Genomic DNA, 10,823 nt, shown 5'->3' with positions numbered 1-10,823 from the left:
AAAAACCGGGTTTGCATCTGTAACGTTAAGAGCAAGGGCTAGTAAAGCAGAAACAGATACTTAAAGAACAAGAGAGCAAAAACAAAAGGAGCCCAAGGGTTTGGCGTTGGCGTTGGCGCTGGCGCTGGTGCTGGCGTTGGTGCTTGGTGTGGGCGCTGCCGACCAACCCAACTTTGCTTCCCTAGATTGCAGGGAGCGAGGGCTTAGCTATCGAAGGAGCTGGTAATTGGCCCAGGTATCTATCTCCCTTAGTACCTAGGTAGGCCTACCTACATAGCACTAGGTACCTGTAACTGCAAACCTAACTCGCATACAAGGGCAGCCTAAGTAAGTAGGAGGTAGCAGAGCAGTTAGGTTAGATACTCTGATGGTGGACTTGGTTATTCGCAGTCTCCCTCTAGAGGGGCCAGAGGGGCTCTTGTTTCTTACCTTTTTTCCCTTTTGTTGTCATCATCCTCATTATCCTCATCATTACCTGTATCTACCCAAACTTCCAAGCATCGAGGGTGACTGTTTGACAGGGGACAAGCCCCAAGTACTTACTGAGTACTGATAGGACAGGCTACCCATTAACTGACTACTAATAGGTATTTGTGTAGTTACTTTACGTTGTGGGCACCCGGTCGCCGCGGAAGCTGGGCGGCGACAGCATCTCCCCACAAGTTGGCCTGCAAGCTTTTGGCTTGTCCCCTTGCCTTGCCTTGCAGGTAAAAAAAGTTGGAGCGCATCAAATGTATGCGCGATTGGGTCATGATGCTGCTTTCTGTCTCTCTCCATCTTATTTTTTTTTTAATTTTACTTAAATTCTGGTTAACCTCGCCCATCCGTAGTCTGTTGTTACGTGAGGCCCACCAACTCATGTCCTCCCTGCCTGCCTGCCTTGTTGCCTGCCATGTGCTGTCGAGCTTCAGCGGATGCAGTACAGCTCCTCCCCCCATCTTGCCTTGTTGTCGAGACCTTTTTCTCCGCCCTCCTTATTCCGCATCATTAAACTCGACATTGTTACTGTCTTCCCTACGTTGAATCATGACCGAAAAAAAGAAAAAGAAAAAAAAAAGCCTTTTCTGCATCACACCTAGACGTCTCAAGTCCACGAACAGGGTGGGCGGATACAACCACGGTCACGCATACACGAAAAACCTACTGGGTACCTAATAACCTACTTACCATCTCCGCCCCGGCTTCTTTACGCGGATATGGGGCAGCCCTCCTCCTTCACTACAGGGAGGCAGAGAAACGTCAACGGCTTCACATGAAGAGGGGGCGGTCAACATCAGGGAGTCTTTCAACTATTTCCAATGGTTCGTGACGTAAAGGCTCTTCTACGGTCCTCATTATTGCCTTTTTGGCTCCCTGACTGTCTAGTGCAGCCAAGGCTACTGGCTCCTTGGATAAAGGGACAGGAACTATCGCCATTCTTCATTCCATTTGTCAATTGTCCCTTTCCTTCAAGGGTGGTGAAATCTGTTTCTGTGTCTATTGCTCTTTTTTTCCCCTGCGAACCCGATGAAATATCCGGACCCTTGTCAACGATGAGCCCCTAAGCAATCAATCAGAAACCGACGAAATAAATACAGAAAAAAAAAAAAGGGAAACATTCCCGGTCTATATCAACCGTTTCGATGCTTCCCAGGGTGGGCTCGCATCAGGCTTGGCCTACGTTGCTCGTGCGTGCATGTGTGTGCGTGTATGCGTGTTTGGCAGTGGTTGTAGACTGGAAATTACATGCACCTCGAAGATGCAAAACCGCAGTCCCAACAGCCCACCTCTACTTTCTACTTGCAGACACATGCATACTTGCGTACAATGCAACCTGTCTTTACATCCACTCTGTTACTTATAAGACGAACTGAAAGAACCACGCATGCAGCCCATGCTTCCACTCATCGCCGAAACCGCCGCCACCAGCTCGTGTGTCCACCACAGCCACCCACCCCTTCCGCAGTCCACCCAAGCAAGGCAAGCAGGCCACAGGCAAGCGAGGCAAGCAACCCGGCAAGCAAGCAGGCAATCGGCAAGGGCCCGTCGGTCGGTTGGTCGGCCTCTGTGTTGCTGCCGGGGCTGGTCAAAACCCGTCAAAAGCTCCAAGAGTGGTTGCGACGGGGGCCGCTTTCTCATCATCGTCCCGTCGTCGTTGCCATGCAGTTGGCCAGTTCCCAATCTCAACCCATAACCACTATGGAGAACCACCCCCAAGTCATAATAAGCATAGAGCGACCTTAACACCTTACCCAGGCTGGTTATTCCTCTTGCAACGTCGCGCGATCCATCATCCCCGTCTCTCTCCCTCTCTTGAGTCTTTCTCGCTCGCCCCCGTGTCCCTGGACAAGAAGAAGAAGAAGAAGCGAGGCACTTGTGGTGCCACCGCCGCGCAACGAGCGAGACCAGCCAGCCAGCCAGCCTCTTTCACGCTTACTTTCTTGACTGATGGTATCACCGACCTGCAGCTCGCGTGCTACAGCAGGAAGGCTGCCCGCTATAGACCAAGTAGCGCGGGAGGGGGAGGGCGTTTCCGCTGCGCATCATCCATCTACTGGTCAGCGCTGTGCCTGCGCCAATACGTATTACTGAGTAACTTATACACACACACACATACACACACACACACGTACCAGTACGCAGTCGACCGGTCCTCAGGGCGAGGACCGAGTCAACACATGGATTCGCACACACACACAAAACTGCAGCCAGCCTCGCGCAACACATCCGCTGTCCATCACAGTCCGGGGCCAGCTGGCAATGGCTAGGAAGCTCGGTCCGTGGTGGACCAGGCCAGCATCGGGCTGCCATTGGACACCGTTTTCACCTACACCTCGTGCATGGCCTGGCGTTCCTCCTGCGGGGGGGAGGACGATGCACCGGTTTTGGCCAGCGACCTGCTGGTACAGAGGTCCAGCAAGGACCGCAAAGGAGGCGAGGCGTTCATCTACTCCATTTGCCTGCATTCTTCTTGCGCGCTCGGGCGGGTCGAGTCCAAATTTGTGTGCTGTCAAGTACAGACGACCTCGCCAGTCGCCACTCGCAGGAGGGTGGGTTGTTGCAGCTCCATCCACTCCCGTCTCCATGATATTTTGCTTCCAAGACGAGATTAGCCCATTATTTTTCTGCCTTTTTTTCTGCCTTTCTTCTTCTTCTTTTTCTCACTTTTTTTTGTGGGTTTCTTGCTTCTGCCCTTTTTGCCATTTGGGGTTGCTTCTTTGGTAGTTTCATCACCACCACCACCATCACCACCACCACCGCTGGCGTTGCTTTGAATGGTTCTACCTCGCAGCGTGGCAGAACTTGCTATTTTGGTCGACTTTTGGGGGCCGCTGCTTCTCTCCCCGCCCTCTCCTCAATGCTCGCTCGCGCTACTTTCCTCTCGTGTCGTGCCAGCGATCAGCAATGTAGTGTAATCTGTACCTTGCACCCTTCCGATGAGTATCAGTACGGAATCTTTCCCGCCCCCTCTACTTTCCTTTTTCTTCATCTTCTTCCTTGCCAGGTTTCGTTTTCTCAGATTTTCTGCTGCTGCTGCTGCTGCTGCTGCTACTACTGCTGCTACTGTTGCTGAGCTCTGTCAGGATGAGGCAATGCACTGCCAAACTACCTACCATTCCTGCTCTTGTCATGGCCGGCATCTGGCCCCCGTACGTGATCGCCGTAAAAGACAAAATAACACACCCTGTCACGGCATCGTAGGCCACTTTGCGCCGAGAGTTAGCAGGGTGATGCTGATAGACAGAGAGGGGGGTAGGGTGGGGGTGTCTGAATAGCAGCAAGTTTGCAAAAGCGGAAAGGGGGTCTGGATGAGGCTCGGTGGGCTCTGACCTCGCCAATGAACGGGCATCGAGGCCTTTTTAGTCCAAGGACCGAACCGAAGGGCGGAAACTGGCAAAAACAGCGCGCGCCTCACCTAACAGTTGTGATGGGTGAGAGGGCCTGGAGGGCTCAGAACTGGACGCAATGAGGCTAGCCTGGCGGCCTAGTCTGCGTTGTTCCTGCGTTGCCCGGAACAAAGCCAGAAGATGGTGCGGCCCACGGGACCGATGGTAAGAATTCTAACAAGATCCAAGCACCTTGGAAATGGATATGATGCAATGGCTGTTGAGGTGTGGTCTGCGCCTGGGCCGGATGCTTGCCTTGCAGAGAGTCGTTGTTCGTTTTGGCTGTGCAACAACGAAATGCAATTACTGATACAGCGCCGATCCACCGAATGCCCAAGAAAAAAAAAACCTTGATTTCACGTTTTTTGTCTTGATCCTGCGTTATTATGCATGCCCAAGGCCGGCGACTCCCACTTTACACGAGTTATGTTGTACTATGTAGATCGGCTCGAGTTGGACACGGGTTGGTGCGGTTGCCGACGGGCATCTACCTATTCTTGTCTCTCTGTGCCTCTTTTTGCTTGCTTCCTTGCTTGCTTGCTTGCTTGCAAAAGGAAGACCCCCCTCTTCTTTACCTCCATCTGGGTGCATTTTCCAAGTTACACAGGGTATACAAAAGTTATATCCTCATTTCTTTTGGCCCCCCTCCTCTTTGCTGCCGCTCTGCAATGGTGGTAGTGGTAGTGGTGGCACGGCGGCGGCGGCGGCGGCGGCGCGCACATCCCCCGGTAACTAGTGCCTTGTGCTGTGCGAATGTAGGTGGTTCACACAAGAGAGGCACGACGCCGCCGTCGAACCAAATGGCCAAAAATAGTTCGAGACAAATTGCGCAAGGCCAAGACAGACAGACAGAGAAAGAGAGAGAGAGAGAGAAAAGCGAGATGACAAAAAGCAAAGAACGGCGCGCCGCGCAGTTGAGAGTGAGGGTCCAAAACCAAACCCAGGATATCGGGCCAGGCAGGCGTCTACTACCAGGGATAAAGACGCAAGTACAGGGCAGGGGAACAGACACGACCAGGCAAGGGACCCCTTCCCGGAGGACCTTCCTATAAACCCTGTGCAATCGCGCGCTACGGATTACAGCGGCGCGATATATACCTTTGTACCTCCATCCAGTGCTAAAAGTCCCCCCCCCTCCCTCCCTCCCTCCCCTGCCCTGCAGCGCGGAGCATATACCCAGAAAGGGTGTGGTTTGATTACGGTGAGAGTGGTGGTGGTGGTGGAGGAGGAAGAGGAGGATGGGGGAGAACGTTTCGTCGGGTGGTCCCAAGAGGCAGGTTTGCCCCAGAATTGCATCGGGGGCGCGCATCAATGCATCGCGCTGTTGCAGGAGCAGAGAGCAGAGAGACGTACTTACTTACTGGTAGCAAGTAGACGGAGAGAGGGAGAGTGAGGTACATGGCGTAGATGGCCCTGCATGCAACCTGTTCATTCCGGGTCTGCAGGCCTTCTCGTGTCGGTGTCGGAGGACTCTCCTCTTTGGGCCTCGCCTTTTCTCTCTCTCTCTCTCGGGGGGTCGACGGACCACTTTGCCGCGCTTCCTTTTGGCACATTGGCAAAACCCCAAGTACTTACTGGTAACTAGTTAGTTGGTGAGAGTGGTAAGTAGTTGGCCAGCCCATCCATCCCGCCGTCAGCCACCTGCCCGCCGTGGTCAGTGTCAGCCTTCTCCAGTCCTGCTTGTCTCGGTCGCCCGGGCTCAAAGCCTTTCTTCTCTCTGTACTTACTCCGTAGCCCTGTAGAAATAGTTTTTTTGGGGGGGGGGGGTCATGGTAGCCTCCGCCGCTCCGCCGCCGCCGCCGCTGCCTCCACCTCGCGCCGCCTGGCGCCGCCTCGCTCATTTCACCATACTTACCAGTACTTAGTTGGCTGCTTTGTTTTGATTCAGTCACGCATTCTGGTTTTTTTTTTTCCCTTTTCCCTTTCTTTCTCTTCTTCTTCTTTTTTTGTTCTTTTCTGCACCCTTTCTGATTCGTTACTAGTACGAGATCCCAAACAGTCGTCTAAATACCGCATTTGATACTCTATTCTCTCATTCTTTCCCTTTTTGCGTGAGAGAGAGAGAGAGAGAGAGAGAGAGAGAGAGAGAGAAAAGCAGCATGCTCCTCATCTGACACACGCAATCGGTTTGTTTTTTCTCTTGCGTTACATGAAAAGTTGTGCTGCCACCACACCTCTTGATGTGGCGAGGAGGCTTCGATGATATCGCTCAACGACACAGGAAGCATAATGAAACCCCCCCCCCCAAAAAAAAAACAAGAGGCTCAGCATTCTTGTCAGACGAAACACCTTTACTGTCGGCAACATCCCGAGCCTGGTTGGTCAAGTCAACAAGATACCTCGGATATCGGCGCACACAGTTGGCTTGTACGTCCCTGCGCCACGTCGGCTTCTCCCACTGTTAATGTGTGCCGTCACGAACGTTGGCCCGCGTATTGCCTGCCTGCCAAAAAGCTGGAGTTTGAGAGGCCGGAGATGAGACCAAACCAAAAAAAAAAAAAGGTTTGATGAATCACCGTGCGGTTTGATCCTCCAAGCAATCTGTAGAACAAGCGGGGGCCACGGCCTCCCTAGACCTCGTATTCAAGAAAGCCGACATACTTATTCTTGGCCAATACGTCAACGCGACGCAGCCTTCCCTTGTCCTAACACACACAAGGTTCATGCTACTGTGTAATGCTGGTATGTAGATCATCTTCGGCTATCTACTCCGTACCCTCCGTACCTATGCCGCCGATGAGCCCTCCCTCCTTGGGAAGCGCAATAGTTGCTACTGGTGCCAGCACTACTTAGCAGCCGGTCGCCCATTTGCTCCTGTGGCCTTGTGATGAACGACATGAAAAGTTGCTATAAACAATTACATTTTTTACAACAATGACATTTTTCCTGGCCAGTACTATTTTTGGCTCTCCTCCGAGGTATGGTTTCTCTCGATGCATCCCGGGGGTCTATTTTCTCTCTCTCCGAGACATGAAATGTCTTACGCACTCCAGATGATGGCGCAGCAAACCACTCCGAACCCCTCGGCGTCTGTGCTACAAGAGCCTTTTCTTTTCTTTTTTTCTTTTTTTTTTTTTCATAACGTGTGGTAGCATAGAGTTTACAGTATGCCGAGGCTCAATCACGGCTAGTTCATCCTTATGGACAAGGACCTCTTATGCCTACTTACAGCTCTCCCATGATTCGCGGGATAATCCCGAAGTGTATGCAATCGGTGCGTTACATGCTAGTCCTGTGCGACCATGACTTGGGCGGAGCGAAGCCACCACCGCTTGGAGTAGGCCAGCGATGCCGAAGTTGGCTGGTTACAGCCGACTTGTTGGGACACTTCACAGCCCGACAAGCCCGATCTCTGTGTGTGGTTTTCCAGCTCATCCACCGGCGCAACCGTTGGGGGGCTGATGGAGACGAGCGACGGCCCTACTTCTTGCGGGGAGAGGGTTTCCAAGAAAGGATGGTTGCCCAAACACCCTTTTTGCCAAAAACGTTTCCAGAAGGCAGGCAGATGCGTGAGAATAATGAGACAACGGTCCCGAAATAACGCGGGCATGGCTGGTGGGTTGGGGGCTTATTGGGCTGGGCTGACGAGTCAAGGCAACCAGCCAAAAAGTTAATCTGCCACTTCTTTGGTTGGTACTGGGTAAACAAAGCCCGTATATCCCGCACCTTGCCGAATCCAGAAAGCGACTGAGGAGGAACCTGGGAAAAAAAATTCCAACAACAAAAACGGCTGCCTTTTTAGTCCAGGACGGTTACTGGTACTTACTTAGCCCCAGGTACAAGGAAACTCTATCATCCCTCTGGAGGCGCGGGCGGGTTGCGTGGCTTGTAAGTGCTATACCATCATTCGCTGGCAAAAAAAAAAGAAAACAACTTGAATGTTTCATGTCGATGCCATAGCTAGGATTCGATACTCCCGGATGAACGGGAAACAAGACGTGTGCATAATAAAACACAATATAACACTGTCTGGGAAAAAAAAGAGACCCTCGCGGAGTAGCTGCTGGGTTAGCCTCGTCTCGCTCTACTTCCAACTACCCTACGCCTACATAACCCGCCCGGGCCCATGTGAAGCCTCAAAGTTGCCCGATTTAGTGAGATGGGCCCCGTGGAGTAAATGGACTTGGCCACCTTTTTGCCACTGCCTTTACTCGGAAGGTGGGGGAGGGAGGACGACTGGACGGGAGAGCTGCTCTTTCGTAGGGTTGTTATTTGTTCCTTGCCAGAAGCCGAGGAAGACGAGAGGAAAATGAACGGGATGAAGGCAGGGGGCGAGCTTGACTTCCAGTGCACGAATCGACTCATGTCTTTGTGTTCTTTTACACTCTCCCGAGTTGCCTTTTCAGAAGCCAAGCAAGTAGTAGTAGTTGTTGTTGTTGTTGTTGTTGTTGGTGTCCTGTTTTTTTTTTCTCTTGGCGAACCATCACCGTGCCGCTCTTGCCGAATCATCACCGCGCCGCTCTTGGCGATGTTGCTACCAGTAAGTACTTGGTAGTACGAGCCAAGAAAGTCTGAGTGGTTACCCTCGTTCCTCTGCTGTTATAGTATGAATCGTGCTCCACGCGCGCGCGCGCCGGCCTCGTGCGGACCAACTACCGGATATAATGCCTGCTGCCCGCGCGGTGATGAAATCATATCAATCTGCAGGGTTTTTTCTTGGTCGGCCTTGGCTGGGGGGCTATATAGAGACTGCCCAACGAACCTGCGGATATAATATATGAATCACCAGACCAGACCAGCCGAGGCTCCCGGATGCGGCCTCGCTCTTGATTCAGAGAAGAAACCCACACACAAGTCCTGGTTATCAGTAGAGAAGCGGAATAGAAGCCCAGAAGCCCAGAAGCCCACCACCCTCTTCATCCACATGATCCGGTGCATGGCCTGCCTCGAGGCTGTCAGCCGTGCCGCCGCGCCACTTGTAGATGTGTCCAGGACAGCAAAGCAGCGTTGTGCTGTGAGCAGAAACCGCTGACTGGCGGGCTGTTTTCCATCCCCACCCTGCTAGGTAGAATATCCAGGCTGGTGGCATTTCTCATTCTAGAACATCTCTGTCTCCTGTGCGTGGTGGTGGCGTGGTTGCCCAGTAGAGAGAGAGTGTGTGTGAGAGAGAGAGAGAGAGAGAGAGAGAGGGCCTTGTCCAGCCATTTTTCCTCTCCATCGTCCCAGTGGCTGTCACAAATCAACTTAATTACCAGTAGAGTCGTGGCCAAAAACGGACAAGAAAGGACAATGACAGTTGACGACAACCACCCCCCGTCCCCTTAGCAAGCCTTCTGGCCAGATTAGGCGAGCAAAGTAGAGATACATAAGCCACCCAATTTCATCGACGAGCCTGTAAGTAGTTACGACCGACCAGCTCGACATTAGCTTTTGGTTTCTGGGCTCTACTTTTTTCCCCCCCTCCTCCCCTACTCAGTAGGGCCCTCCATAAATCTTGCGTCTCTTCTCCAGTTTAACTGCGCCCGCCTACTTACCACACACACCGTGCCCCCTGCTCGCCATGTGCGTGGGCATCCCTGATGTCATGCAGCTAACAACCAGCCCAGTGTGTGCTCTTTTTTTTTTTCTCGTATGGGTTGGCCGACGATGGCAAGGGAAACGGCCCATCGTTTCTTCTCACTCGCCAACTGTGTTTAACTTTGTTGTCACTCAAAACCCGCTCCTCCCCCACACGCAGCACGTTTTCATGTCTGCGGCCAAGGCTCCAACCTTGGCCTACGCGTGCCGCCCCCCCCGGCCCTCCCTTGACAACCAAGTTCCTAGGCCCTTTGCCACCTTTTGGCTGTCCTCCGAATAATGAAAACAAGAAAAAACAACAAAAGTCGTCCACATCGGGCAACTCATACACGGCAAGTGCCCTGTGCTTTCTGCTTGTGGAGTCTCAAAGTGATGGGCGGGTGGCTGGCTAACGACTCAAGAGGAGGGGGGTGTGAGAAGGAGAAGCACATCCTGAGTATATAAAAAAAAAACGCAGATCCGGTCGGTCCCGGCCCAAGCCCGCTTTTGAGAAGCAATTTGAGCTAGTCAAGAAGGAAAAACAGCTGGTAGCTTTGTTTGGGTTAAGCCAGAATGGGACGCAGCCACGAGCTTTCATCTTCTTCCCGACGCCATTTGCATTTGGAACTGCAGCCACGCTCGAATCGAGAAATTAGACAGGTATCCTTCTCAACCAGTGACATGAAGGCAAAGGGAGGCACCACTTGGGGCGGGCAGTGGAGAGAGAGAGGAGGGGGGGGGGGGGGTGCGAGCCAGCCATGTGGTGCTGTGGCTTGGAGACAACAAGACGAGGAACAAGGAAGCCATCTCCGGACAGTGAGAGGGACGACTGGGGCAAATCGGCACAGTAGCAAGCAAAGGCAAGGCGCGTGGGAGAAGAAAACAAGAGACGAATGACAGTGTAACACTTATACAAACGTACACGGCTTCACATCAAATGATGTATGCATCGGCCCTACTATCAGTACCAGCTTGGCTACCTTTACGCCCCGCAAGCAATGGTCACTGATGGTGCACTGGCCGTCCAGTGTTCAACCAGACTGCCAGAGTACCGGAGCGGCTTGCCGGATGAAGCATGGTGGGTTAGACGACCTGTATGCCTCCCAGAACGAGCTTCAGTTTTCCAACGTGCTCTGCAGTAGTTTGAGTTCGTTCATCGTCCCGTCACTTGGCCTCTCTCTATCAGCCAGTGTTGGGACCATCGTTGCTCCATAACTACCGGCGTCGCAGTGCAGGAGCCCCGGGCGGCCGAGCTAAAATTGGCACAATGTCTCGTCTCAGGTTTCGAGTAGCCAAAGGCAATCCCGGGCTGCAGGTACTTACTCACTCTTTCCCCCATCCGCCCTCCCATCTCTTGTCTTCCTACCAGTAATTCAACGTATTGATGGCATCCTGGGTCAAGTTCTTGCTCTGGTGAATCTGCTGTGAGTACCTCTTACAGCTAGGTACTTACAGGACGCC

Source organism: Cordyceps javanica, chromosome 3, assembly GCF_051103115.1.
Source record: "Cordyceps javanica chromosome 3, complete sequence".
NCBI classification, from domain to species: domain Eukaryota; kingdom Fungi; phylum Ascomycota; class Sordariomycetes; order Hypocreales; family Cordycipitaceae; genus Cordyceps; species Cordyceps javanica.
The sequence above is the reverse complement of the archived record's forward strand: the minus strand, read 5'-3'. Positions refer to the sequence as shown.